At 37.2% G+C, this 24,491-nt stretch overlaps 1 pseudogene; it reads left to right on the top strand.

The window, feature by feature from the left end:
- The first annotated feature begins 16,040 nt into the window (after nt 1-16,040).
- On the top strand, nt 16,041-17,022 carry LOC133754997 (syntenin-1-like; annotated as a pseudogene).
- Nucleotides 17,023-24,491: the final 7,469 nt, after the last annotated feature.

The raw sequence follows: 24,491 nt of genomic DNA on the forward strand, positions 1-24,491 counted from the left end.
AAAAGACTTTGCTTGTCTCCAAAACCATTTTTACTGAGATTTTCTCGTTCCATTGCATAGGAATTGCACACCACTTTGTCCAGATATGACTGGATAAAACCGGAAATATCCGGTTTTGTTTTGGCTAACTCAATCCTAGATATTGCTACAGCTTCTGTGTTTGTTTTTTCTGGATGTTATCAATGGACTATATTGTTTTGATTTTTTTATCGGGGAATATTTTATTTTGAGTTTGGATACAGCAATTGGTTCAACACGGAGACACCAGCTCTACATATTCCTATTTTCTAGGGAGAAAGGTAGAGGAACTGTGGCAAACAAACATGATATTTCTGTTTCTATAGTAACATTTTATCCACTTGCCTAAAAAAAGACTTTGCTGTTCTCCAAAGGCATTTTTACTGTGATTTTCTCGGTCCATTGCATACGAATTCCACACCACTTTATCCGGATATTACTGGATGAAACCAGAAATATCTCGTTGTGTTTTGGCTAACTCAATCCGTAATATTGTGAAAGCCACTGTGTTTGTGTTTTCTGGATATTATCGATGGACTTTATTGTTTTGAATGTTTTTATCAGGGAACATTTCATTTTGTACCGTAGAAACACTAATTGGTTCATTTGGGGACACCAGCTCTACACATTCGTATTTTCTAGGGATAAAGCTAGAGGAACTGCCGCAAAGAAGCATGATGTTTCTGTTTGTATCGATGACATTTTATGCACTTGCCTAACAAAAAGTCTTTGCTTTTCTCCGAAAACATTTTACTCTGATTTTCTCGGTCCATTGCATACGAATTCCACACCACTTTGTCCGGATATGACTGGTTGAAACCGGAAATATCCGATTTTGTTTTGGCTAACTAAATGCCAGATATTGCTACAGCCTCTGTGTTTGGGTATTCCTGATATTATCCACGGACTTTATTGTTTTGAATGTTTTTTATCAGGGAACATTTTATTTTGAGCTTGGAAATACTAATTGGTTCCACATGGAGACACCAGCTCTACAGATATGTAATTTCTAGGGAGATGGCTAGAGGAAATGCTGCAAACCAACATGATATTTCTGTTTGTATCGATGACATTTTATGCACTTGCCTAATGAAAAAACTTTGCTTTTCGCCAAAACCATTTGCACTGTGATTTTCTCGGTCCATTGCATACGAATTCCAAATTACTTTTTCTTGATATGACTGGATGCAACCAGAAATATCCGGTTGTGTCTTGGCTAACTCAATCCGAAATACTGTAAAAGCCACTGTGTTTGTTTTTTCCAGATATTATCGCCGGACTTCATTGTTTTGAATGTTTTTATAAGGGAACATTTAATTTTGTACCTTAGAAACATTAATTGGTTCATCATGGGGACACCGGCTCTACACATTCGTATTTTCTAGGGAGTTAGCTAGAGGAACTGTGGCAAACAAACATGTTACTTCTGTTTGTATAGATAACATTTTATGCACTTGACTAACGAAAAGACTTTGCTTTTTTTCAAAACCATTTATACTGTGATTGTTTCGGTCCAATATATACGAATTCCACACCACTTTGTCCCGCTCTACCTGGATGAAACTAGAATTATCCGGTTGTGTTTTGGCTAAATCAATCCCAGATATTGCTACAGGCACTGTGATAATGTTTTCTGGATATTATGGTCAGGCTTTATTGTTTTGAATGTTTTTTATCAGAGAACATTTAATTTTGTGCTGGGAAACAGTAATTGCTTCCACATGGAGACACCAGCTCTACATATTCATATTTTCTAGGTAGAAACTAGAGGAACTGCAGCAAGCAAACATGATATTTCTGTTTGTATAGATGACATTTTATACACTTGCCTAACAAAAAGACTTTGCTTTTCTCCAAAACCATTTTGACTATTATTTTCTCTGTCTATTGCCTACGAATTCCACACCACTTTGTCCGGATATGCCTGGATGAAACCAGAAATATCCTCTGCTTTGTGTTTTTTATATTATCTGTGGATTTTATGGTTTTCAATGAATTTAAGCAGGGAATATTTTCTTTGGTGCTGGGAAACACTAATTAGTTCCACATGGAGACACAAACTCAACACATTCGTGCTGTGTAGGCAGAAAACTACAGCAATTGCTGCAAAGAAACAGGATATTTGTGTTAGTGTAGATGACATTTTATGCACTTGCATAATAAAATACTTTTCGATTCTCCAAAACTTGTTTGACTGTGATTATATGAGTCCATTGCATACCAATTCCAGTGCACTTTGTGTGGATATGCCTGGATGAAACCAGAAATATATCCTCTTGTGTTATGGCTAACTCAATCCCAAATCTTGCTACCACCTCTGAGTTTGTGTTTTCTGGATATTATCAATGGACTTTACATTTTAGAATGAATTTCAGTAGAGGAAATTTTGTTTTCTGCTGTAAATGCTAAGTGCTTCCATATGTAGGCCAAATGTGTTCACATTTGTTTTTTTCTACGCAGAAAGCTTGAGCAATCGTTGCAAACAAACATGAGAATTACATTTGTAAACATGACTTTTTATCCACTTGGCGAATTAAAAGATTTTGCTTTTCTCCAAAACCAGTTTGAGGGTGATTTTCTAGTCCATTGAATACCAGTTCCACAACACTTTGTCCGGATATGCCTGGATGAAACCCGAAATATCCTCTTGTGTTATGGCTAACTCAATCCCCGATCTTGCTAGAGGCTCTGCTTTGTGTTTTTTGATACTATCAATGGACTTTATGGTTTTGAATGAATTTAAGCAGGGAATATTTACTTTGGTGCTGGGAAACACTAATTAGTTCCACATGGAGACACAAACTCAACACATTCGTGCTGTCTAGGCAGAAAACTACAACAATTGCTGCAAAAATACCTGATATTCGTGTTTGTGTAGATGATATTTTATGAACTTGCCTAAGAAAATACTTTGCTATTCCCAAAACCAGTTTGACTGTGATTATCTGAGGCCATTGCATACCAATTCCACAGCACTTTGCCTGGATGAAACCAGAAATATCCTCTTGTGTTATGGCTAACTCAATCCCAGATCTTGCTACAACCTCTGTGTTTGTGTTTTCTGGAAATTATCAATGGACTTTACGTTTTAGAATGAATTTCAGTAGAGGAAATTTTGTTTTGTGCTGGAAATGCTAAGTGCTTCCATATGCAGGCCAAACATGTTCACATTTTTGTTTTCTACGCAGAAAGCTAGAGCTATCATTGCAAACAAACAGGATATTTATATTTGCAAACATGACTTTTTATCCACTTGGCCAAGAAAAAGACTTTGCTTTTCTCCAAAACCAGTTTGATGGTGATTTTCTGAGTCCATTGCCTACCAGTTCCACAACAGGTTGAATGGAAATGACTGCATGAACAGAAATATCATCTTGTGTTATGGCAAACTCAATCCCAGACATTGCTACAGGCTCTGCTTTGTGTTTTTTGATATTATCAATGGACTTTATGGTTTTGAATGAATTTAAGCAGGGAATATTTTCTTTGGTGCTGGGAAACACTAATTAGTTCCACATGCAGACACAAACTCAACACATTCGTGCTGTCTAGGCAGAAAACTACAGCAATTGCTGCAAACAAACATGATATTTGTGTTGGTGTAGATGACATTTTATGCACTTGCCTAAGAAAATACTTTGCTATTCTCCAAAACCAGTTTGACTGTGATTATCTGAGTCCATTGCATACCAGTTCCACAGCACTTTGTCTGGATATGCCTGGATGAGACCAGAAATATCCTCTTGTGTTATAGCTAACACAATCCCAGATCTTGCTACGGGCTCTGCTTTGTGTTTTTTGATATTATCAATGGACTTTATGGTTTTGAATGAATTTAAGCAGGAATATTTTCTTTGATGCTGGGAAACTCTAATTATTTCCACATTGAGACTCAAACTCATTCATTTGTGTTTTCTAGGAAGAAAACTGCAGCAATTGCTGCAAAGAAACATGATATTTGTGTTGGTGTAGATGACATTTTATGCACTTGCCTAAGAAAATACTTTGCTATTCTTCAAAACCAGTTTGACTGTGATTATCTGAGTCCATTGCATACTAGTTCCACAGCACTTTGTCTGGATATGCCTGGATGAGACCAGACATATCCTCTTGTGTTATGGCTAACTCAATCCCAGATCTTGCTACAGGCTCTGCTTTGTGTTTTTTGATATTATCAATGGACTTTATGGTTTTGAATGAATTTAAGCAGGAATATTTTCTTTGATGCTGGGAAAATCCAATTATTTCCACATTGAGACTCAAACTCATTCATTTGTGTTTTCTAGGAAGAAAACTGCAGCAATTGCTGCAAAGAAACATGATATTTGTGTTGGTGTAGATGACATTTTATGCACTATCCTAAGAAAATACTATGCTATTCCCCAAAACCAGTTTGACTGTGATTATCTGAGTCCATTGCATACCAGTTCCACAGCACTTTGTCTGGATATGCCTGGATGAGACCAGAAATATCCTCTTGTGTTATGGCTAACTCAATCCCAGATCTTGCTACAACCTCTGTGTTTGTGTTTTCTGGATATTATCAATGGACTTTACATTTTAGAATGAATTTCAGTAGAGGAAATTTTGTTTTGTGTTGGACATGCTAAGTGCTTCCATATGCAGGCCAAACATGTTCACAATTGTATTTTCTACACAGAAAGCGAGAGCAATCGTTGCAAACAAACAGGATATTGATATTTGCAAACATGACTTTTTATACACTTGGCCAAGAAAAAGAGTTTGCTTTTATCCAAAACCAGTTTGAGGGTGATTTTCTAGTCTATTGCTTACCATTTCCATAATAGGTTGAATGGAAATGACTGGATGAATCCAGAAATATCCTCTTGTGTTATGGCTCACTCAATCCCAGATCTTGCTACCACTTCTGTGTTTGTGTTTTCTGGATATTATCGATGCACTTTATTGTTTTGAATGTTTTTTATCAGGGAATATTTTATTTTGTACTGCGAAACATTAATTGGTTCCAAATGTAGACACCAGATCTACACATTCGTATTTTCTAGGAGAATGCTAGAGGAACCGTGGGAAACAAACATGATATTTCTGATTGTATACAAGATATTTTATGCACTTCCTAACGAAAAGACTTTGCTTTCGTCCAAAACCATTTTCACTGTGTTTTTTCGGTCTATTGCATACGAATTGCGCAACACTTTGTCCAGATATGACTGGATGAAACCAGAAATATGCGGTTAAGTTTTTGCTAACTCAATCCCAGATATTGCTACAGACTCTGTGTTTGTGTTTTCTGGATATTATCGATGGACTTTGTTGTTTTGAATGTATTTATCATGGAACATTTAATTTTGTACTAGGAAACTCTAATTGGTTCCACATGGAGAAACCAGCTCTACACATTCATGTTTTCTAGGGAGAAAGCAAGAGGAACTTCGGCAAACAAACATATTTCTCTTTGTATAGATTACATTTTATGCACTTGCCTAACGTAAAGACTTTGCTTTTCTCCAAAACCATTTTTACTGTGATTTTCTCAGTCCATTGCATAGGAATTCTACACCATTTTGTCCGGATATGTGTGGATGAAACCAGAAATATGCGGTTGTGTTTTGGCTAACTCAATCCCAGATATTGCGACAGCCTCTGTGTTTGTGTTTTCTGGATATTATCGAAGGACTTTATAGTTTTGAATGTTTTTATCAGGGAACTTTAAATTTTGTCCCGTAGAAACACTAATTGGTTCCACATGGAGACACCAGCTCTACACATTCGTAGTTTCTCAGTGAAAGCTAGAAGAACTGCAGCAAACACACATGATATTTCTGTTTGAATAGATGACATTTTATGCACTTGCCTAACGAAAAGGCTTTGCTTTTCTCCAAAACCTTTATCACTGTGATTTTCTCGGCCCGTTGCATACGAATTCCACACCACTTTGTCCGGATATGACTGGATGAAACCGGAAATATCTGATTGGTTTTGGCTAACCGAATCCCAGATATTGCGACAGCTCTTGTGTTTGTGTTTTCTGGATATTATCGATGGACTTTATGGTTTTCACTGTTTTTATCAAGGAACATTTAATTTTGTTCTTGGAAACACTAATTGGTTCCACATGGAGACACCGGCTCTACACATTTGTATTTTCCAAGGAGAAAGCTAGAGGAATAGCGGCAAACAAACATGATATTTCTGTTTGTATATTTGACATTTTATGCACTTGCCTAATGAAAAGACTCGCTTTTCTCCAAAACCATTTTTATTGTGATGTTCCCGATCTGTTGCATATGAGTTCCACAGCACTTTGTCTGGATTTGACTGGATGAAACTAGAAGTATGCGGTTGTGTTTTGGGTAACAATCCCAGATATTGCTGCAGCCACTGTGTTTCTGTTTTCCAGATAATATCGACAGACTTTATTGTTTTGAATGTTGTTTATCAGGGAACATTTAATTTTGTGCTAGGAAACACTAGTTGACTCCACATGGAGACACCAGCTCTACACATTCGTAAATTCTAAAGAGAAAGCTGGAGGAACTGCCGCAAACAAACATAATATTTCTGTTTATATAGATGACATTTCATGCACTTGCCTAACGAAAAGACTTTTCTTTTCTCCAAAACCATTTTTACTGTGATTCTCTCGGTCCATTACATACCAATTCTACACCAGTTTATCCGGATATGACTGGATAAAACCAGAAATATCCGGTTGTTTTCGCTGACTCAATCCCAGATATTGCTACAGGCTCTGTGTTTCTGTTTCCCGGATATTATCAATGGTTTTATTATTTTGAATGTTTTTTATCAGGAATATTTAATTTTGTGCTTGGGAAACTCTAGTTGATTCCACATGGAGACACCAGCTCTACATATTCGTGTTTTCTAGGGAGAAAGCTAGAGGAACTCCAGCAAACAAACATAATATTTCTTTTTTTATAGATTACATTTTACAGTTGCCTAATGAAAAGATTTTGCTTTTCTCCAAAACCATTTTTACTGTGACTTTCTCAGTCCAGTCCATTGCATATGAATTCCACATCACTTTGTCCGGATATGACTGGATGAACATAGAAATATCCGGCTGTGTTTTGGCTAACTCAATGCGAAATATTGTGAAAGCCTCTGTGTTTGTGTTTTCCGGATATTAACAACGGACTTTATTGTTTTGAATATTTTTATCAGGGAACATTTAATTTTGTACCACAGGAACACTAGTTGATTCCACATGGAGACACCAGCTCTACACATTCATATTTTCTAGGGTGAAACCTAGATGAACTGCGGCAAACAATCATGACATTTCTGTTTGAATAGATGACAATTTATACACTTGCCTAAAAAAAAACTTTGCTTTTCTCCAAAACCATTTTTACACTGATTTTATCAGTTCATTGCATACGAATTCCACAACACTTTGTCCGGATATGACTGGATTTAACGAGATATATCCGGTTGTGTTTTTGCTAACTCCATCTGAAATATTGTGAAAGCCTCTGTTTTTGTGTTTTCTGGATATTATGGATGTACTTTATTGTTTTGACTGTTTTTTACCAGGGAACATTAAATTTTTTGCTGGGAAACACTAATTGGTTGTACATGGAGACACCAGCTCTACACATTCATATTTTCTAGGGAAAAGCTGGAGGAACTGCAGAAAACAAACATGATATTTTTGTTTGCATAGATGACATTTCATGCAATTTCCAAGCTAAAAGACTTTGCCTTATTCCAAAACGATTTTTACTGTGATTTCCTTGGTCCATTGCATTCCAGATGTGCCTGGATGAAACCAGAAATATCTGGTTGTGTTTTGGCTAACTATATCACAGATATTGCTGCAGACTCTGCATTTGTGTCTTCTGGATATTATCGACAGACTTTATTGTTTTGATTTTTATTTTTATCAGGGAACATTTAATTTGTGCTGGGAAACACTAGTTGATTCCACATGGAGACACCAGCTCTACATATTCGTATTTTCTAGGGAGAATGCCAGAGGATCTGCGGCAAACAAAGATGATATTTCTGTTTGTATACAGGGCATTTTGTGCACTGGCCGAAGCAAAAGACTTTGCTTTTCCCCAAAACCATTTTTACTGTGATTTTCTCGTTCCATTGCATACGAATTCCACACCACTTTGTCCGGAGTTGATTGGATGACACCAGAAATATCCGGTTGTGTTGTTGCTATTTCAATCCCAGATATTGCTACTTCCATTGTCTATGTTTTTTCCTGATATTATCGACGGACTTTATTGTTTTGAATGTTTTTATAAGGGAACGCTTATATTTGTACCATAGAAACACTAATTGGTTCCACATGGAGACACCAGCTCTACACATTCATATTTCCTGGGAGAAAGCTAGAGGAACTGTGGCAAACACACATAATATTTCTGTTTGTATAGATGACATTTTAAGCACTTGCATAAGGAAAATCTTTGCTTTTCTCCAAAACGATTTTTACTGTGCTTTTCTCGGTCCATTGCTTACGAATTCCACTCCAGTTTTTCTGGATATGACTGGATGAAACCAGAAATATCCGGTTGTGTTTTTGGCTAACTCAATCCCAGATATTGCTACAGGCTCTGTGATAATATTTTCTGGATATGATCGACAGACTTTATTGTTTTGAATGTTTTTAACAGGGAACATTTAATTTTGTACCATAGAAACACTAATTGATTCCACATGGAGTCACCAGCTCTGCAAATTCGTATTTTCTAGTGAGAAATCTAGAGGAAATATGGCAAACAAACGTGATATTTCTGTTTGAATAGATGACATTTTATACACTTGCCTAAAGAAAAGACTTTGCTTTTCTCCAAAACCATTTTTACTCTGATTTATTTGGTACATTGCATGCGAATTGCACATGACTTTCTCCAGATATGACTGAATTAAACCAAAATATCCCGTTGTGTTTCGGCTAACTGAAACCGAAATATTGTGAAAGCCTCTGTGTTTGTGTTTTCTGGATATTATCGACGGAATTTATTGTTTTGAATGTTTTTTATCAGGGAACAATTAATTTTCTGCTCGGAAACTCTAAATGGTTCCACATGGAGTCACAAGCTCTACACATATGTCTTTTCTAGGGAGAAAGCTAGAGGAACTCTGGCAAACAAACATGATATATCTGTTTGCAGAGATGACATTTTATGCACTTGCCTAATGAAAAGACTTTGCTCTTTTGCAAAACAATTTTTACTGTGATTTTGTCGATCCATTGTATATGAATTCAATACCACTTTGTCCCGATATGCCTGAATGTAACCAGACATATCTGGTTGTGTTTTGGCTAACTAAATCCCAGATATTGCTACAGCTTCTGTGTTGTGTTTTCTGGATATTATCAATGGACTTTATTGTTTTGAATGTTTTTATCATGGAACATTTAATTTTGTACCATAGAAACACTAATTGATTCCACATGGAGACACCAGCTCTGCAAATTCGTATTTTCTAGGGAGAAACTAGAGGATCTGAGGCAAACAAAAATGATATTTCTGTTTGAATAGATGACATTTTATACACTTGCCTAACGAAAAGACTTTGCTTTTCTCCAAAACCATTTATACTGTGATTTTCTCGGTGCATTGTATACGAATTCCACACCACTTTGTCCGGATATGACTGTATGAAACCAGAATTATCCGGTTTTGTTTTGACTAACTCAATCCCCGATATTGCAACAGGCACTGTGATAATATTTTCTGGATATTATCGACAGGCTTTATTGTTTTGAATGTCTTTTATCAGGGAACATTTAATTTTGTGCTGGGAAACAGTAGTTGACTCCACATGAAGACACCAGCTCTACACATTCTAATTTTCTAAGGAGAAAACTGGAGGAACTGCTGCAAACAAACATGATATTTCTGTTTGTATAGATGACATTTTATACACTTGCCTAATGAGAAGATTTGCTTTTCTCCAAATCCATTTTTACTGTGATTTTCTCGATCCATTGCATACGAATTCCACACCAGTTTGTCCTGTATGTCTTTATTATTCCAGAAATATCCAGCTGTATTTTGGCTATCTGGATCCCAGATATTGTTACAGCCTCTGTGATTGTGTTTCCCAGATATTATCAACTGACTTTATTGTTTTGAATTTTTTTATAAGGGAACATTTAATTTTCTACCGTAGAAACACTAATTGGTTCCACATGGAGACACCAGCTCTACACATTTGTATTTTCTAGGGAGAAAACTAGAGGAACTGCGTCAAATAAACATGACATTTCTGTTTGTATAGATGACATTTTATGCACTTGCCTAACGAAAAGACTTTGCTTTTCTCCAAAACCATTTTACTGTGATTTTCTCGGTCCATTGCATACGAATTCCACACCAGTTTGTCCCGGTATGACTTTATGAAACCAGAGATGTCCGGTTGTGTTTTGGCTAACTCTATCCCAGATATAGCTACAGGCTCTGTTTTTGTGTTTTCTGGATATTATCAATGAAGTTTAAGGTTTTGAATGTTTTTTTATGAGGGAACATTTAATTTTGTGCTGGGAAACACTAGTTGACTCCACATGGAGTCATAAGCTCTACACATTCGTATTTTCAAGGGATAAAGCCAGAGGAACTGTGGCAAACAAACATGATATTTCTGTTTGTATACATGACATTTTATGCAATGGCAGAAGGAAAAGACTTTTCTTTTCTCCAAAACCAATTTTGCTGTGATTTTCTCGGTCAGTTGCATACGAATTCCACAGCACGTTGTCTGGATACGACTGGAGAAACCAGAAATATAAGATTGTGTTTTGGCTAACTCAATGCAAGATATTGCTACAGCATCCGTGTTTGTGTTTTCCGGATTTTATCAACGTACTTTATTGTTTTGAATGTTTTTTATCAGGAAACATTTAATTTTGTACTGTAGAAACACGAATTGGTTCCACACGGTGACACCAGGTCTACATATTCTTAATTTCTAGGGAGAAATCTAGAGGAAATGCTTCAAACAAACATGATATTTTGGTTTCAATAGATGACATTTTATGCACTTGCCTAATGAAAAGACTTTGCTTTTCTCCAAAATCATTTTTAGTGTGATTTTCTCGGTCCATTGCATACAAATTCTACCACACTTTGTCCGGATATTACTGGAAGAAACCAGAAATATCCGGTTGTGTTTTGGCTAACTCAATCCCAGATATTGCTACTGCCTCTGTGTTTGTGATTTCCAGATGTTATCAACGGACTTTATTATTTTGAATATTTTTTATGAGGGAACATTTAATTTTGTGCTGGGAAACACTAGTTGTCACCACATGAAGTCACTCACTCTACACATTCGTATTTTCTAGGGAGAAAGCTAGAGGAACTGTGGCAAAGAAACATGATATTTCTGTTTGTATACATGACATTTTATGCACTGCCCGAAGGAAAAGACTTTGCTTTTCTCCAAAACCATTTTTTCTCTGATTTTCTCGGTCCATTGCATACGAATTCCACAACACATGATATTTCTGTTTCTATAGATGACATTTTATGCACTTGCCCAACGAAAAGACTTTGCTTTACTCCCAAACCATTTTACTGTGATTTTCTCAGTCCATTGTATACGAATTCCACACCACTTTGTCCGGATATTCCTGATTGAAACCACAAATATCCGGTTGTGTTTTGGAAAACTCAATCCCAGATATGCTGCAGCCTCTGTGTTTGTGTTTTCTTGATATTATCGATGGACTTTATTGTTTTGAATGTTTTTATCAGGGAGCATTCAATTTTGTGCTGGGAAACACTAGCTGTTTCGACATGGAGACACAGCTCTGTACTTGCGTATTTTCTGGGATGGAAGCTAGAGGAACTGTGGCAAACAAACATGACATTTCTGTTTGAATAGATAACATTTTAAGCACTTGCTTAATGAAAAGACATTACTTTTCTCCAAAACCATTTTTACTGTGATTTTCTCAGTCCATTGCATACGAATTCCACACCAGTTTGTCCCGGTATGACTTTATGCAAGCAGAAATATCCGGTTGTATTTTGGCTAACTCAATCCCAGATATCGCTACAGCCTCTGTGTTTGTGTTTTCTGGATATTATCAACTGACTTTATTGCTTTGAATGTTTTTATCAGTTAACATTTAATTTTGTACCGTAGAAACACTAATTGGTTCCACATGGAGACACCAGCTCTACACATTCATATTTTCTAGGGAGAAATCCATAGGAATTGTGGCAAACAAACATGGTATTTCTGTTTGTATAGATGACATTCTAAGCACTTGCCTAACAAAATGATTTTGCTTTTCTCCAAAACCATTTTACTGTGATTTTCCCGGTCCATTTCCTACGAATTGCGCAACACTTAGTCCGGATATGACTGGATGAAACCAGAAATATCCAGTTGTGTTTTGGGTAAAAAATCCCAGATTTTTGAGAGCCTCTCTGTGTTTTCCGGATATTATCGACATACAGTCTTGTTTTGAATGTTTTTTATCAGGGAACATTTAATTTAGTGCTGGGACACACTAATTGGTTCCACATGGAGACACCAGCTCTACATATTCGTATTTTCTGGGGAGAAAGTTAGAGGAACTGCTGCAAACAAACATCATATTTCTGTTTGTACAGATGACATTTTATGCACTTGCCTAACGAAAAAACTTTGCTTTTCTCCAAAACCATTTGTATTTTTATTTTCTTGCTCCATTGCATACGAATTCATTCCCACTTTGTCTGGATATGACTGGATGAAACCAGAAAGATTCGTTTGTGGTTTGGCTAAACCAATCCCAGTTATTGTGACAGCCTCTGTGTTTGTGTTTTCCGGATATTATCGATGGACTTTATTGTTTTGAATGTTTTTTTCGAGGAATATTTAATTTAGTGCTGGGAAACACAAATTGGTTCCACATGGAGACACCAGCTCTACTCATTCGTATTTTTTAGGGATAAACCTAGAGCAACTGCGGCAAACAAACATCTTATTTCTGTTTGTATAGACGGCTATTTATGCACATGCCTAAGGAAAAGACTTTGCTTTTCTCCAAAAACATTTGTATTTTTATTTTCTTGCTCCATTGCATACGAATGCCACACCCCTTTGCCCGGATAAGACTGGATGAAATCAGAAATATCCGGATGTGTTTTGGCTAACTCCATCCCACAGATAGCTACAGCCTCTTTCTTTGTGTATTCTGGATATTATGAACGGATTTATGGTTTTGAATGTATTTCATAAGTGAACATTTATTTTTTGCTTGGAAACACTAATTGGTTCCATGTGCAGACACCAGATCTACACATTCCTATTTTCTATGGAAAAAGCTAGAGGCTATGCAGCAAAGAAACATGATATTTCTGTTTGTGTACATGACAATTTATGCACTTGCCTAAGGAAAAGACTTTCCTTTTCTCCAAAACCATTTTACTGTGATTTTCTCAGTCCTTGCATACGAATGCCATACAACTTTGTCCGGATATGACTGGATGAAACCAGAAAGATTCCTTTGTGTTTTGGTTAACCCCATCCCAGATATTGAGACAGCCTCTCTGTTTGTGTTTTCTGGATATTATCGATGGACTTTATTGTTTTGAATGTTTCTTTTGGGGAATATTTAATTTAGTGCTGGGAAACACAAATTGGTTCCACATGGAGACACCAGCTCTACCCATTCGTATTTTTTAGGGATAAACCTAGAGCAACTGCGGCAAACAAACATGGTATTTCTGTTTGTATAGATGGCTTTTTATGCACTTGCCTAACGAAAAGACTTTGCTTTTCTCCAAAACCATTTTTCCTGTGATTGTCTATGTCCATTTTATACGAATGTCACACCAATTTGTCCGGATATGACTGAATGAAACCAGAAATATCCGGTTGTGTTTTGCTAACGCAATTTGAGATATTGCAAAAGTCTCTGTGTTTGTGTGTTCGGGGTATTATCGATGGAATTTATTGTTTGGAATGTTTTTAATCAGGGAAAATTTAATTTTCTGCTGGGAAACAATAGTTGGTTCCACATGGAGACACCAGCTCTATACATTCATATTTTCTAGGGAGAAAGCTAGGGGATCTGCGGCAAACAAACATGATATTTCTGATTGTATAGTTGACATTTTATGCACTTGCCTAAAGAAAAGACTTTGCTTTTCTCCAAAAATATTTGTGCTGTGATTTTTTCGGTCCGTTGCATACGAATGGCACACCACTTTGCTTGGATATGACTGGATGAAACCAGAAATATCCGGTTGTGTTTTGGCTAACTCAATCTGAAATATTGTGAAAGCCTCTGTTTTTGTCATTTCTGGATATTATAGAGGGACTTTATTGTTTTGATTGTTTTTTATCAGGGAACATTTAACTTTGTGCTGGGAAACACTAATTGGTTCAACATGGAGACACAAACTCTACACATTTGTATTTTCTAGTTAGAAAGCTAGAGAAATTGCGGCAAACAAACATGGTATTTCTGTTTATATAAATGACATTTTATGCACTTTCCTAATGAAAAGACTTTGGTTTTCTCCAAAACCAATTTTCCTGTGATTATCTCAATCCATTGCATACAAATTCCACATGACATTGTGGGGATATGAGTGGATGAAACCAGAAATATCCGGTTCTGTTTTGGCTAACTCTATCCCAGATATTGTGAAAGTATTTCTGTTTGTGTTTTCTGTATATCATCGATTGACTTTATTTTTTTGAATGTTTTTTATCAGTGAACATTATTTTTATGCTGGGAAACACTAATTGTTTCCACATGGAGACTCCAGCTGTAAACATTCATATTTTCTAGGGAAAATCTAGAGGAACTGGGTCAAACAAACATGATATTTCTGTTTGTGTACATGGCATTTGATGCACTTGTCTAACGAAATGACTTTGCTTTTTTCCAAAACCATTTTACTATGATTTTCTTGGTCCATTTCATACAAATTCCACCATTTTGTTTGGATATGAATGGATGAAACCAGAAATATCCGGTTTTGTTTTTACTAACTCAATCACAGATATTGTGATAGCCTGTGTGTTTGTGTTTTCTAGATATTATCTATGGACTTTATTGCTTTGAATGTTTTTTACAGGGAATATTTAATTTTGTGATTGGAAACACTAATTGTTTCAACATGGAGACACCAGCTCTTAACATTCGTATTTTCTAGCCAGTATGCTAGAGGAACTGGGGCAATCAAACATTATATTTCCGTTTGTGTAGATGACATTTTATGCACTTGCCCTACGAAAAGACTTTGCTTTTCTCCAAAACCATTTTTACTGTGATTGTCTGTGTGTATTGTATACAAATTCCACACCACTTTGTCCGGATATGACTGGATGAAACCAGAAATATCCGGTTGTGTTTTGGCTAACTCAATCCCACAATTTGCGAGAGCCACTGTGTTTGTGTTTTCTGGATATTATCGACGGACTTTATTTTATTGAATGTTTATTATCAAGGAACATTTAATTTTGTGCTGGGAAACACTAATTGACTCCACATGGAGACAACAGCTCTACACATTTGTATTTTGTAGGGAGAAAGCTCAAGGAACTACAGGAAACAAACATGATATTTCTGTTTGTATAGATGACATTTTATGCACTTGCCTAACGGAAAGACTTTGTTTTTCTTCAAAACCATTTTTACTGTGATTGTTTTTGTCCATTGTATACGAATTCCACACCACTTTGTATGGATATGACTCGATGAAACCAGAAATATCTGATTGTGTTTTGGCTAACTCAATCCACATAATGACAGCCTCTGTGTTTGTGTTTTCTGGATATTATTGACAAAATTTATTGTTTTGCATTTTTTTTATAAGTGGACATTTAATTTTGTGCTTGGAAACACTAACAGCTTCCCCATGGAGGCACCAGCTCCACACATTCGTATTTTCTAGCGAGAAAGCTAGAAGAAGTGAGGAAAACACAGGGGCGGCGGTGCTTTGACGCGCCTGGTGGGCGGTCCTCACGCGTGCTCTGCTCTCCTTTTCTCTGGTCTCAGAAATCGCTAGCTGTAATCGAGGCAGCGGCAGCGGCGAGCGATTCCTTGTGGTCTAGATAAATCAGGAAAAATGTCTCTCTATCCATCTCTTGAAGACTTGAAGGTAGACAAAGTAATTCAGGCTCAGACTGCTTTTTCTGCAAACCCTGCCAACCCAGCAATTTTGTCAGAAGCTTCTGCTCCCATCTCTCAAGATGGAAATCTATATCCTAAACTGTATCCAGAACTTTCTCAATACATGGGCCTGAGTTTAAATGAAGAAGAAATACATGCAAATCTGGTGATGGTCTCTGGAGCACCACTTCAGGGGCAGTTGGTAGCAAGACCTTCCAGTATGAACTATATGGTGGCTCCTGTAACTGGAAATGATGTTGGGATTCGCAGAGCAGAAATTAAATAAGGGATTCGTGAAGTCATTTTATGTAAGGATCAAGATGGAAAAATTGGACTCAGGCTTAAATCAATAGATAATGGTATATTTGTTCAGCTAGTCCAGGCAAATTCTCCAGCCTCATTGGTTGGTTTGAGATTTGGTGACCAGGTACTCCAGATCAATGGTGAAAACTGTGCAGGCTGGAGCTCTGATAAAGCTCACAAGGTGCTCAAACAGGCTTTTGGAGAGAAGATCACAATGACCATTCGTGACAGGCCTTTTGAGCGGACAATTACTATGCATAAGGACAGTACTGGAAACGTTGGCTTTATCTTTAAAAATGGGAAAGTAACATCCATAGTGAAAGATAGTTCTGCAGCCAGAAACGGTCTTCTCACGGAATATAACATCTGTGAGATCAACGGCCAGAACGTCATTGGATGGAAGGACTCTCAAATTGCAGACATACTATCAACATCTGGGACTGTAGTTACCGTCACAATCATGCCTGCTTTTATCTTTGAACATATTATTAAACGGATGGCGCCAAGCATTATGAAAAGCCTGATGGATCACACCATCCCTGAAGTTTAACAGTTAGGACACAATGGAAACAGCTGAGCGTCTCCAGTTTCCTTTCTCAACTACTTCTGTATTATGCACACGAAGCTTTCCTGGAGCCAGGGAGCATATGCTGCATGAGGACCTTCCCGTCTCACGTTATGGCTGGGAATCTACTGGTTCATCTGATCTCCTCAGATTTCACGGTCGTTGTAGTCTTAGCTTGGTTTTACAGCTGTGAAACTTTCACAAGATTGACTGACTTTCCTAGAATAGTTTCTCTACTGGAAACCTGATGCTTTTCTAAGCCATTGTGACGAGGGTGATTGATGCCAGCTTAGCTTTGTATGAGAACCAGTTACCTTTCTTCTAGGTAATGAGTAGTGCTCTTCACGTCATTTTAGTTCTATGGTATATTTGCATTTTTAACAAGTACATGGTAGTACATTTAGAGTGATTGCCTTTGGTAGGTTTTTTTCTCCCTCTGTATGTATGTAAACACCAATTAGGTAATGCTGGTTTCATTCCATGTAAGCATTATACAGTTTATGTAGGTTATAAGAGATTATGATGATTGTCATTAAATTTTAACTACCTTCACTAATATGCTTCAACTGTCGCCTTAACTATGCTAAGCTCTAGAACAAAAGCCAAAATATAATTATTGCTGCCTTCCTAAAACTCAAGATGTAGTTCTGTATTAAACTGAAATGTGCACTAGCCCAAAAGAGGTTAATAGTGCTTTCTGAGCTATAGCATAGCTGCTTGGTTGTATTTGACATTTTCTAGTCATCACATAACAGAAATATCTTCTCCAAGTTGCCAGTACTGCTTCCTGAGAAACAAAGCGCTATATATTTAATGTAAAATTTCTTATACTAAACAGGATGAACTTTTGATTCCTCTTTTCATTTGTAGATTAGGTAGAATAATACTAATTTTGGCATCTGAATGTTAAAATTATGTAACCGACCTATTTTGGGAAAAATGTTTTCCTGGTAATTTGTTCCATTTCCTGACTCTTACCTGCAAACAAAGTGACAGTGACACTTTATCTTTTTTTTCTGTTTTGGTTTATGCCTATCATAATTAAAAATGTATAAAGTGAAAAAAAAGGATGTGCAGAAAACAAACATGATATATCTGTTTGTATAGATGACATGTTATGCACTTGCCTAACAGAAATACTTTGCTTTTCTCCAAAACCATTTTTACTGTGATTTTCTTGGTCCATTGCATACAAATTCCACACCACTTTGTCCGGAAATGACTGCATGAAACCAGAAATATCCGGTTGCATTTTGGCTAACTCAATCCCACATGTTGCGACAGCCTCTGTGTTTGTGTCTTCTGGATATTATGGACGGACTTTATTATTTTGAATGTTTTTGGTCAGGGAACATTTAATTTTGTGCTGGGAAACACTAATTAGTTCCACATGGAGACACCAGCTCTACACATTCGTATTTTCTAGGGAGAAAGCTAGATGAACTGCGGCAAACAAACATGATATTTCTGTTTGTATAGGTGACATTTTATGCACTTGCTAAATGGAAACACTTTGCTTTTCTCCAATACCATTTTTACTGTGATTGTCTGTGTCCATTGCATACGAGTTCCACACCACTGTGTCAGGATATGACTGGATGAAACCAGAAATATCCGGTTGTGTTTTGGCTACCTCAATCCCACATGCTGCGACAGCCTCTGTGTTTGTGTTTTCCAGATATTATCGATGGACTTTATTGTTTTGAATGTTTTTTATCAGGGAACATTTAATTTTGTGCTGGGAAACACTAATTGGTTCATCATGGAGACACCAGCTCTACACATTTGTATTTTGTAGGGAGAAAGCTAGAGGAACTGCGGCAAACAAACATGATATTTCTGTTTGTATACGTGACATTTTATGCACTTGCCTAATGAAAAGACTTTGCTTTTCTTTAAAACAATTTTTACTGTGAAGTTCCCGGTACATTGCATAAAAATTCCACACAACTTTGTCAGGATATGACTAGATGAAACCAGAAATATCCGGTTGTGTTTTGGCTAACAAAATCCCACATGTTGCGACAGCCTCTGTGTTTGTGATTTCTGGATATTATCTATGGACCTTATTGTTTTAAAAGTTTTTATCAGGGAACATTTAATTTTGTGCTTGGAAACACGAATTGGTTCCACATGGAGACATCAGCTCTACACATTCGTATTTTGTAGGGACAAAGCAAGAGGAATGCGATAAACAAACATGATATTTCTGTGGTATAGGTGACATTTTATGAACTTGCCTAACAGAAACACTTTGCTTTTCTCCAATACCATTTTTACTGTGAATGTCTGTGTCCATTGCATATGAATTCCACACCACTTTGTCCGGATAAACTGGATGAAACCAGAAGTATCCAGTTGTGTTTTGCCTACCTCACTCCCACATGTTGCGACAGACTCTGTGTTTGTGTTTTCTGGATGTTATCGATGGACTTTATTGATTTAAATGTTTTTATCAGGGACCATTTAATTTTGTACCGTCGAAGCACTAATTAGTTCATCATGGGGACACCAGCTCTACACATTCATATTTTCTAGGGAGAAAGCTAGAGGAGCTGCTGCAAACATACATGATATTTCTGTTTGTATAGATGACATTTTATGCATTTGCCTAACGAAAAGACTTTGCTTTTCTCCAAAATAATTTTACTGTGATTTTCTCGGTCCATTGAATACAAATTCCTCACCACTTTGTCCGGATATGACTGGATGAAACCGGAAATATGGGGTTTTCTTCTGGGTAACTCAATCCCAGATATTGATACAGCCTCTGTGTTTTTGTATTCCTGATATTATGCATGGACATTATTGCTTTGAAATTTTTTTTTATTAAACTTTTATTTAATGAATATAAATTTCCAAAGTATAGCTTATGGGTTACAATGGCTTCCCCCCTCCCATAACTTCCCTCCCGCCTGCAACCCTCCCCTTTCCCACTCCCTTTCCCGTTCCATTCATGTAAAGATTCATTTTCAATTCTCTTTGTATACAGAAGATCAGTTTAGTATATATTAGGTAAAGATTTCAACATTTTGCCCATATAGCAACATAAAGTGAAAAAACTACATTGGATGACTAATTATAGCATTAAATAGCAATGTACAGCACATTAAAGACAGAGATCCTACATATTTTTTTTTCAAATTAATTAATTTTCTATGCCATTTCCATTTTAACACCAGGTTGTTTTTTTTTTTATTTCCAATTCTCTTTATATACAGAAGATCACTTCAGTATGTAATTAGTAAAGACCTCATCAGTTTGTGCCCACACAGAAACGCAAAGTATAAAAATACTGTTTCAGTACTAGTTATAGCATCACTTCGCTTTGGATGACACATTAGGGACTGCCGCGGACCGGCTCTCGCGGAGTCACCAGACCTGAGGGAGAACGAGGGGCGAAAGCACAGGAGAAACAGGAATCGGCGGGGAAATGACAGACAGACACACACACTTCTTTGAGTATGCTGTTGCTGCAGTTATCTGCCTGCAGTTTATTGGCGGGAAAACCAGAGTTTATATAGGGAAGCTTACATTGCTGAAGACAAAAGAAATTCCAAGATTACAAAAACTTTGTTAAGGCTAATGGGGTTACATGATTAACTTTACAAGGGACACAGGGAGACATTGTGGTGATGATTCGCAGTCCTACTTTTAAGAAAAGGTAAAGGTCAGGTTACTAGTTAACCTCTCATTAGGAGAACCTGGGACAGGGGAGTTATCAGATGGTGGTGCTTGTTAGCCCAAGTCCCATATATCACCTATGTAAGATTGAATGTAGCTTTCTCATCCCCATGCTGCCTAAACTTTCTGATAACCCAGAACCTAAATCACACCTCAGCTCTCTAAAGCTCACACCTCAACTCCTTTGTTTTATCTTGTCTAGGGTGTGCTGTTTCTTGTCAGTGTTTAATGCCTCCTCGTAAATTGCCCTAATGACTGGTGGGCCAAAGTCTAAAGTGTTTTTTGTTGATTTTTGTGAAATGCTTATTGGCACTACTTGACTCCCTTGTTTCTAATCATGGTGCACTTGTCCTAATGCACTACGTGGCATAACTACTAAATACAAAATCACTATTAATGTTGAGACACATTGCTTTATTAACCAGCAGTAATTAGCCCTTCCACTTCTTGTTACGTGCGTGAGCCGAAAGTCTTCACGACTGTTGGCTGCACAGGAACCGCTTGAGGCCACACTTCACGGAGAGTTCTCACCTCGGCCCTGCAGCCTTGGACCCCCAATGTAACATTTTGCTACATGGGTGTCACAACAGCTGTGGGCGCAGCAAAGGACAGATCCCACATGGGGTGTAAGTACACAGTGACTCCTGTTGCTGATTTAACAATTTGACACTCCTGTTCATGGCGTCAGTAATCTCCCTAGGCTCTAGTCATGAGTTGCCAGGGCTATGGAAGCCTTTAGAGTTCGCTGACTTTGATCTTATTCCGATAGGGTTATAGTCAAAGTGGAAGTTCTCTCCTCCCTTCGGAGAAGGGCACCTCCTTCTTTGATGGCCCCGTTCTTTCCACTGGGATCTCACTCACAGAGATCTTTCATTTAGGTCTTTTTTTTCCATGATATCTTGGCTTTCCATGCCTACAATACTCTCATGGGCTCTTCCGCCAGATCCGAATGCCTTGAGGGCTGATTCTGAGGCCAGAGTGTTGTTTAGGACATCTGCCATTCTATGAGTCTGCTTTGTATCCCACTTCCCATGCTGGATCTTTCTCTCCCTTTTTGATTTATCAGTTAGTATTAGCAGACACTTGTCTTGTTTGTGTGATCTCTTTGACTCTTAGACCTATCAGAGCTATCAATTGTGAGCTGAAATTGATCACTTGTACTAGTGAGATGGCATTGGTACATGCCATCTTGAATGGATTGTGTTGGAATCCCCTGGCACATTTCTAACTCCACCATTTGCTGCCAGTCCGATTGAGCATGTTCCAAATTGTTCATCTCCTCCCTCTCTTTTTCCACTCTTAGAGTTAACAGGGATCACTTTTCAGTTAAAATTTAAACTCCTAAGAATAATTGTGTGTTAATTATTGAGTTCAACCAATAGTACTAGAACAACAACAACAACAACAAATACTAAAAAGGATAAAGTATTACATTGTACATCTAAAGTCAGGACAGGAGCTGATCAGTTCATTGTTGCTTATAAATTTTTTTATCAGGGAACATTTAAATATGTTTTTGAAAACACTAATTGATTCATCATGGGGACACCAGCTCTACAGTTTCGTATTTTCTAGGGAGAAAGCTAGAGGAACTGCGGCAAAAAAAACATGATATTTCTCTTTGTATAGATGACATTTTATGCATTTGCCTAACGAAAAGACTTTGCTTTTCTCCAAAACCATTTTTACTGTGATTTTCTCGGTGCATTGCATACGAATTCCACACCACTTTTCCGGATATGACTGGATGAAACCGGAAATATCTGGTTTTGTTTTGGCTAACACAATCCCAGATATTGCTACAGGCTCTGTGTTTGTGTATTCCAATATTATCCACGGATTTTATTGTTTTGAAGGTTTTTTATCAGGGAACATTTAATTTTGTGCTGCGAAACACTAGTTGGTTCCACATTGAGACACCAGCTCTACATATTTGTATTTTCTAGAGAAAAAGCTAAGGAACTGCGACAAACAAACATGATATTTCTATTTGTATAGATGACATTTTATCTACTTGCCTAAGGAAAAGTCTTTGCTTTTATCCAAAACCATTTTCACTGTGATTTTCTCGGTCCATTGCATACGAAATCTACACCACGTTGTCCGGATATGACTGGCTGAAACCAGAAATATCCGGTTGTGTTTTGGCTAACTCAATCCGAAATAGTGTGAAAGCCTCTGTGTTTGTGTTTTCTGGACAGTATCGATGGACTTTATTGTTTTGAATGTTTTCATCAAGGAACATTTAATTTTGTACCATTGAAACACTAATGGGTTCCACATGGAGACACCAGCTCTACATATTTGTATTTTCTAGGGAGAAAGCTAGAGGAACTGCGGCAACAAACATGATATTTCTATTTGCATAGATGACATTTAATGCATTTGCCTAACGAAAAGACTTTGCATTTCTCCAAAACCATTTTTACTGTGATTTTCTTGGTATATGTATATGAATTCCAAACCACTCTGTCCGGTTATCAGTGGATGAAACCAGAAATATCCGGTTGTGTTTTGGCTAACTCAATCGAAAATATTGTGAAAGCCTCTGTGTTTGTGTTTTCTGGATATTATCGATGGAATTTATTGTTTTGAATGTTTTTATCAGGGGACATTTAATTTTGTACCGTTGAAACACTAATTGGTTCATCATGGGGACACCAGCTGTACACATTCGTATTTTCTAGGGAGAAACCTGGATGAATTGTGACACACAAACACGATATTTCTGTTTGTGTAGATGACATTTTATGCACTTGCCTAATGAAAAGACTTTGCTTTTCTCCAAAACCATTTGTACTGTGATTTTCTTGGTCCATTGCAAACGAATTCCACACCAGTTTGTCCGGATATGACTGGATGAAAAGAGAAATATCCGGTTGTGTTTTGGCTAACTCAATCTGAAATATTGTGAAAGCCTCTGTGTTTGTGTTTTCTGGATATTATCGATGGACTTTATTGTTTTGAATGTTTTTATCAGGGGACATTTAATTTTGTACCGTTGAAACACTAATTGGTTCATCATGGGGACACCAGCTGTACACATTCTTATTTTCTAGGGAGAAATCTGGATGAACTGTGACACACAAACACGGTATTTCTGTTTGTATAGATGACATTTTATGCACTTGCCTAATGAAAAGACTTTGCTTTTCTCCAAAACCATTTTTACGGTGATTTTCTCGGTCCATTCCATACGAATTCCACACCACTTTCCAGGTATGACTGGATGAAAAGAGAAATATCCGGTTGTGTTTTGGCTAACTCAATCCCAGATATTGCTACAGCCTCTGTGTTTTTTTACTCCTGATATTATCCACAGACTTGTTTTGAATGATTTTTATCAGGGAACATTTAATTTATTTTATTTATTTATTTTTTTATTTTATTTTTGACAGGCAGAGTGGAAAGTGAGAAAGAGAGAGACAGAGAGAAAGATCTTCCTTTTGCCATTGGTTCACCCTCCAATGGCCGTTGCGGTAGCGTGCTGTGGCCCGCACACTGCGCTAGGGAACATTTAATTTTGAGCTTGGATACAGTAATTTTTCCCCATGGAGACTCCAGCTCTACACATTCGTATTTTCTAGGGAGAAAGCTAGAGGAACAGCGGCAACCAAACATGATATTTCTGGTTGTCTAGATGACATTTTATCCACTTGTGTAACGAAAAGACTTTGCTTTTCTCCAAAACCATTTTTACTGTGATATTCTCGGTCCATTGCATATGAATTCCTCACCAGTTTGACCGGATATGACTGGATGAAACCAGAAATATCCGGTTGTGTTTTGGCTAACTAAATCCGAAATATTGCTACAGCCTCTGTGTTTGTGTTT

The sequence above is a fragment of the Lepus europaeus genome, unplaced genomic scaffold (genome assembly GCF_033115175.1).
Source record: "Lepus europaeus isolate LE1 unplaced genomic scaffold, mLepTim1.pri SCAFFOLD_37, whole genome shotgun sequence".
NCBI lineage: Eukaryota > Metazoa > Chordata > Mammalia > Lagomorpha > Leporidae > Lepus > Lepus europaeus.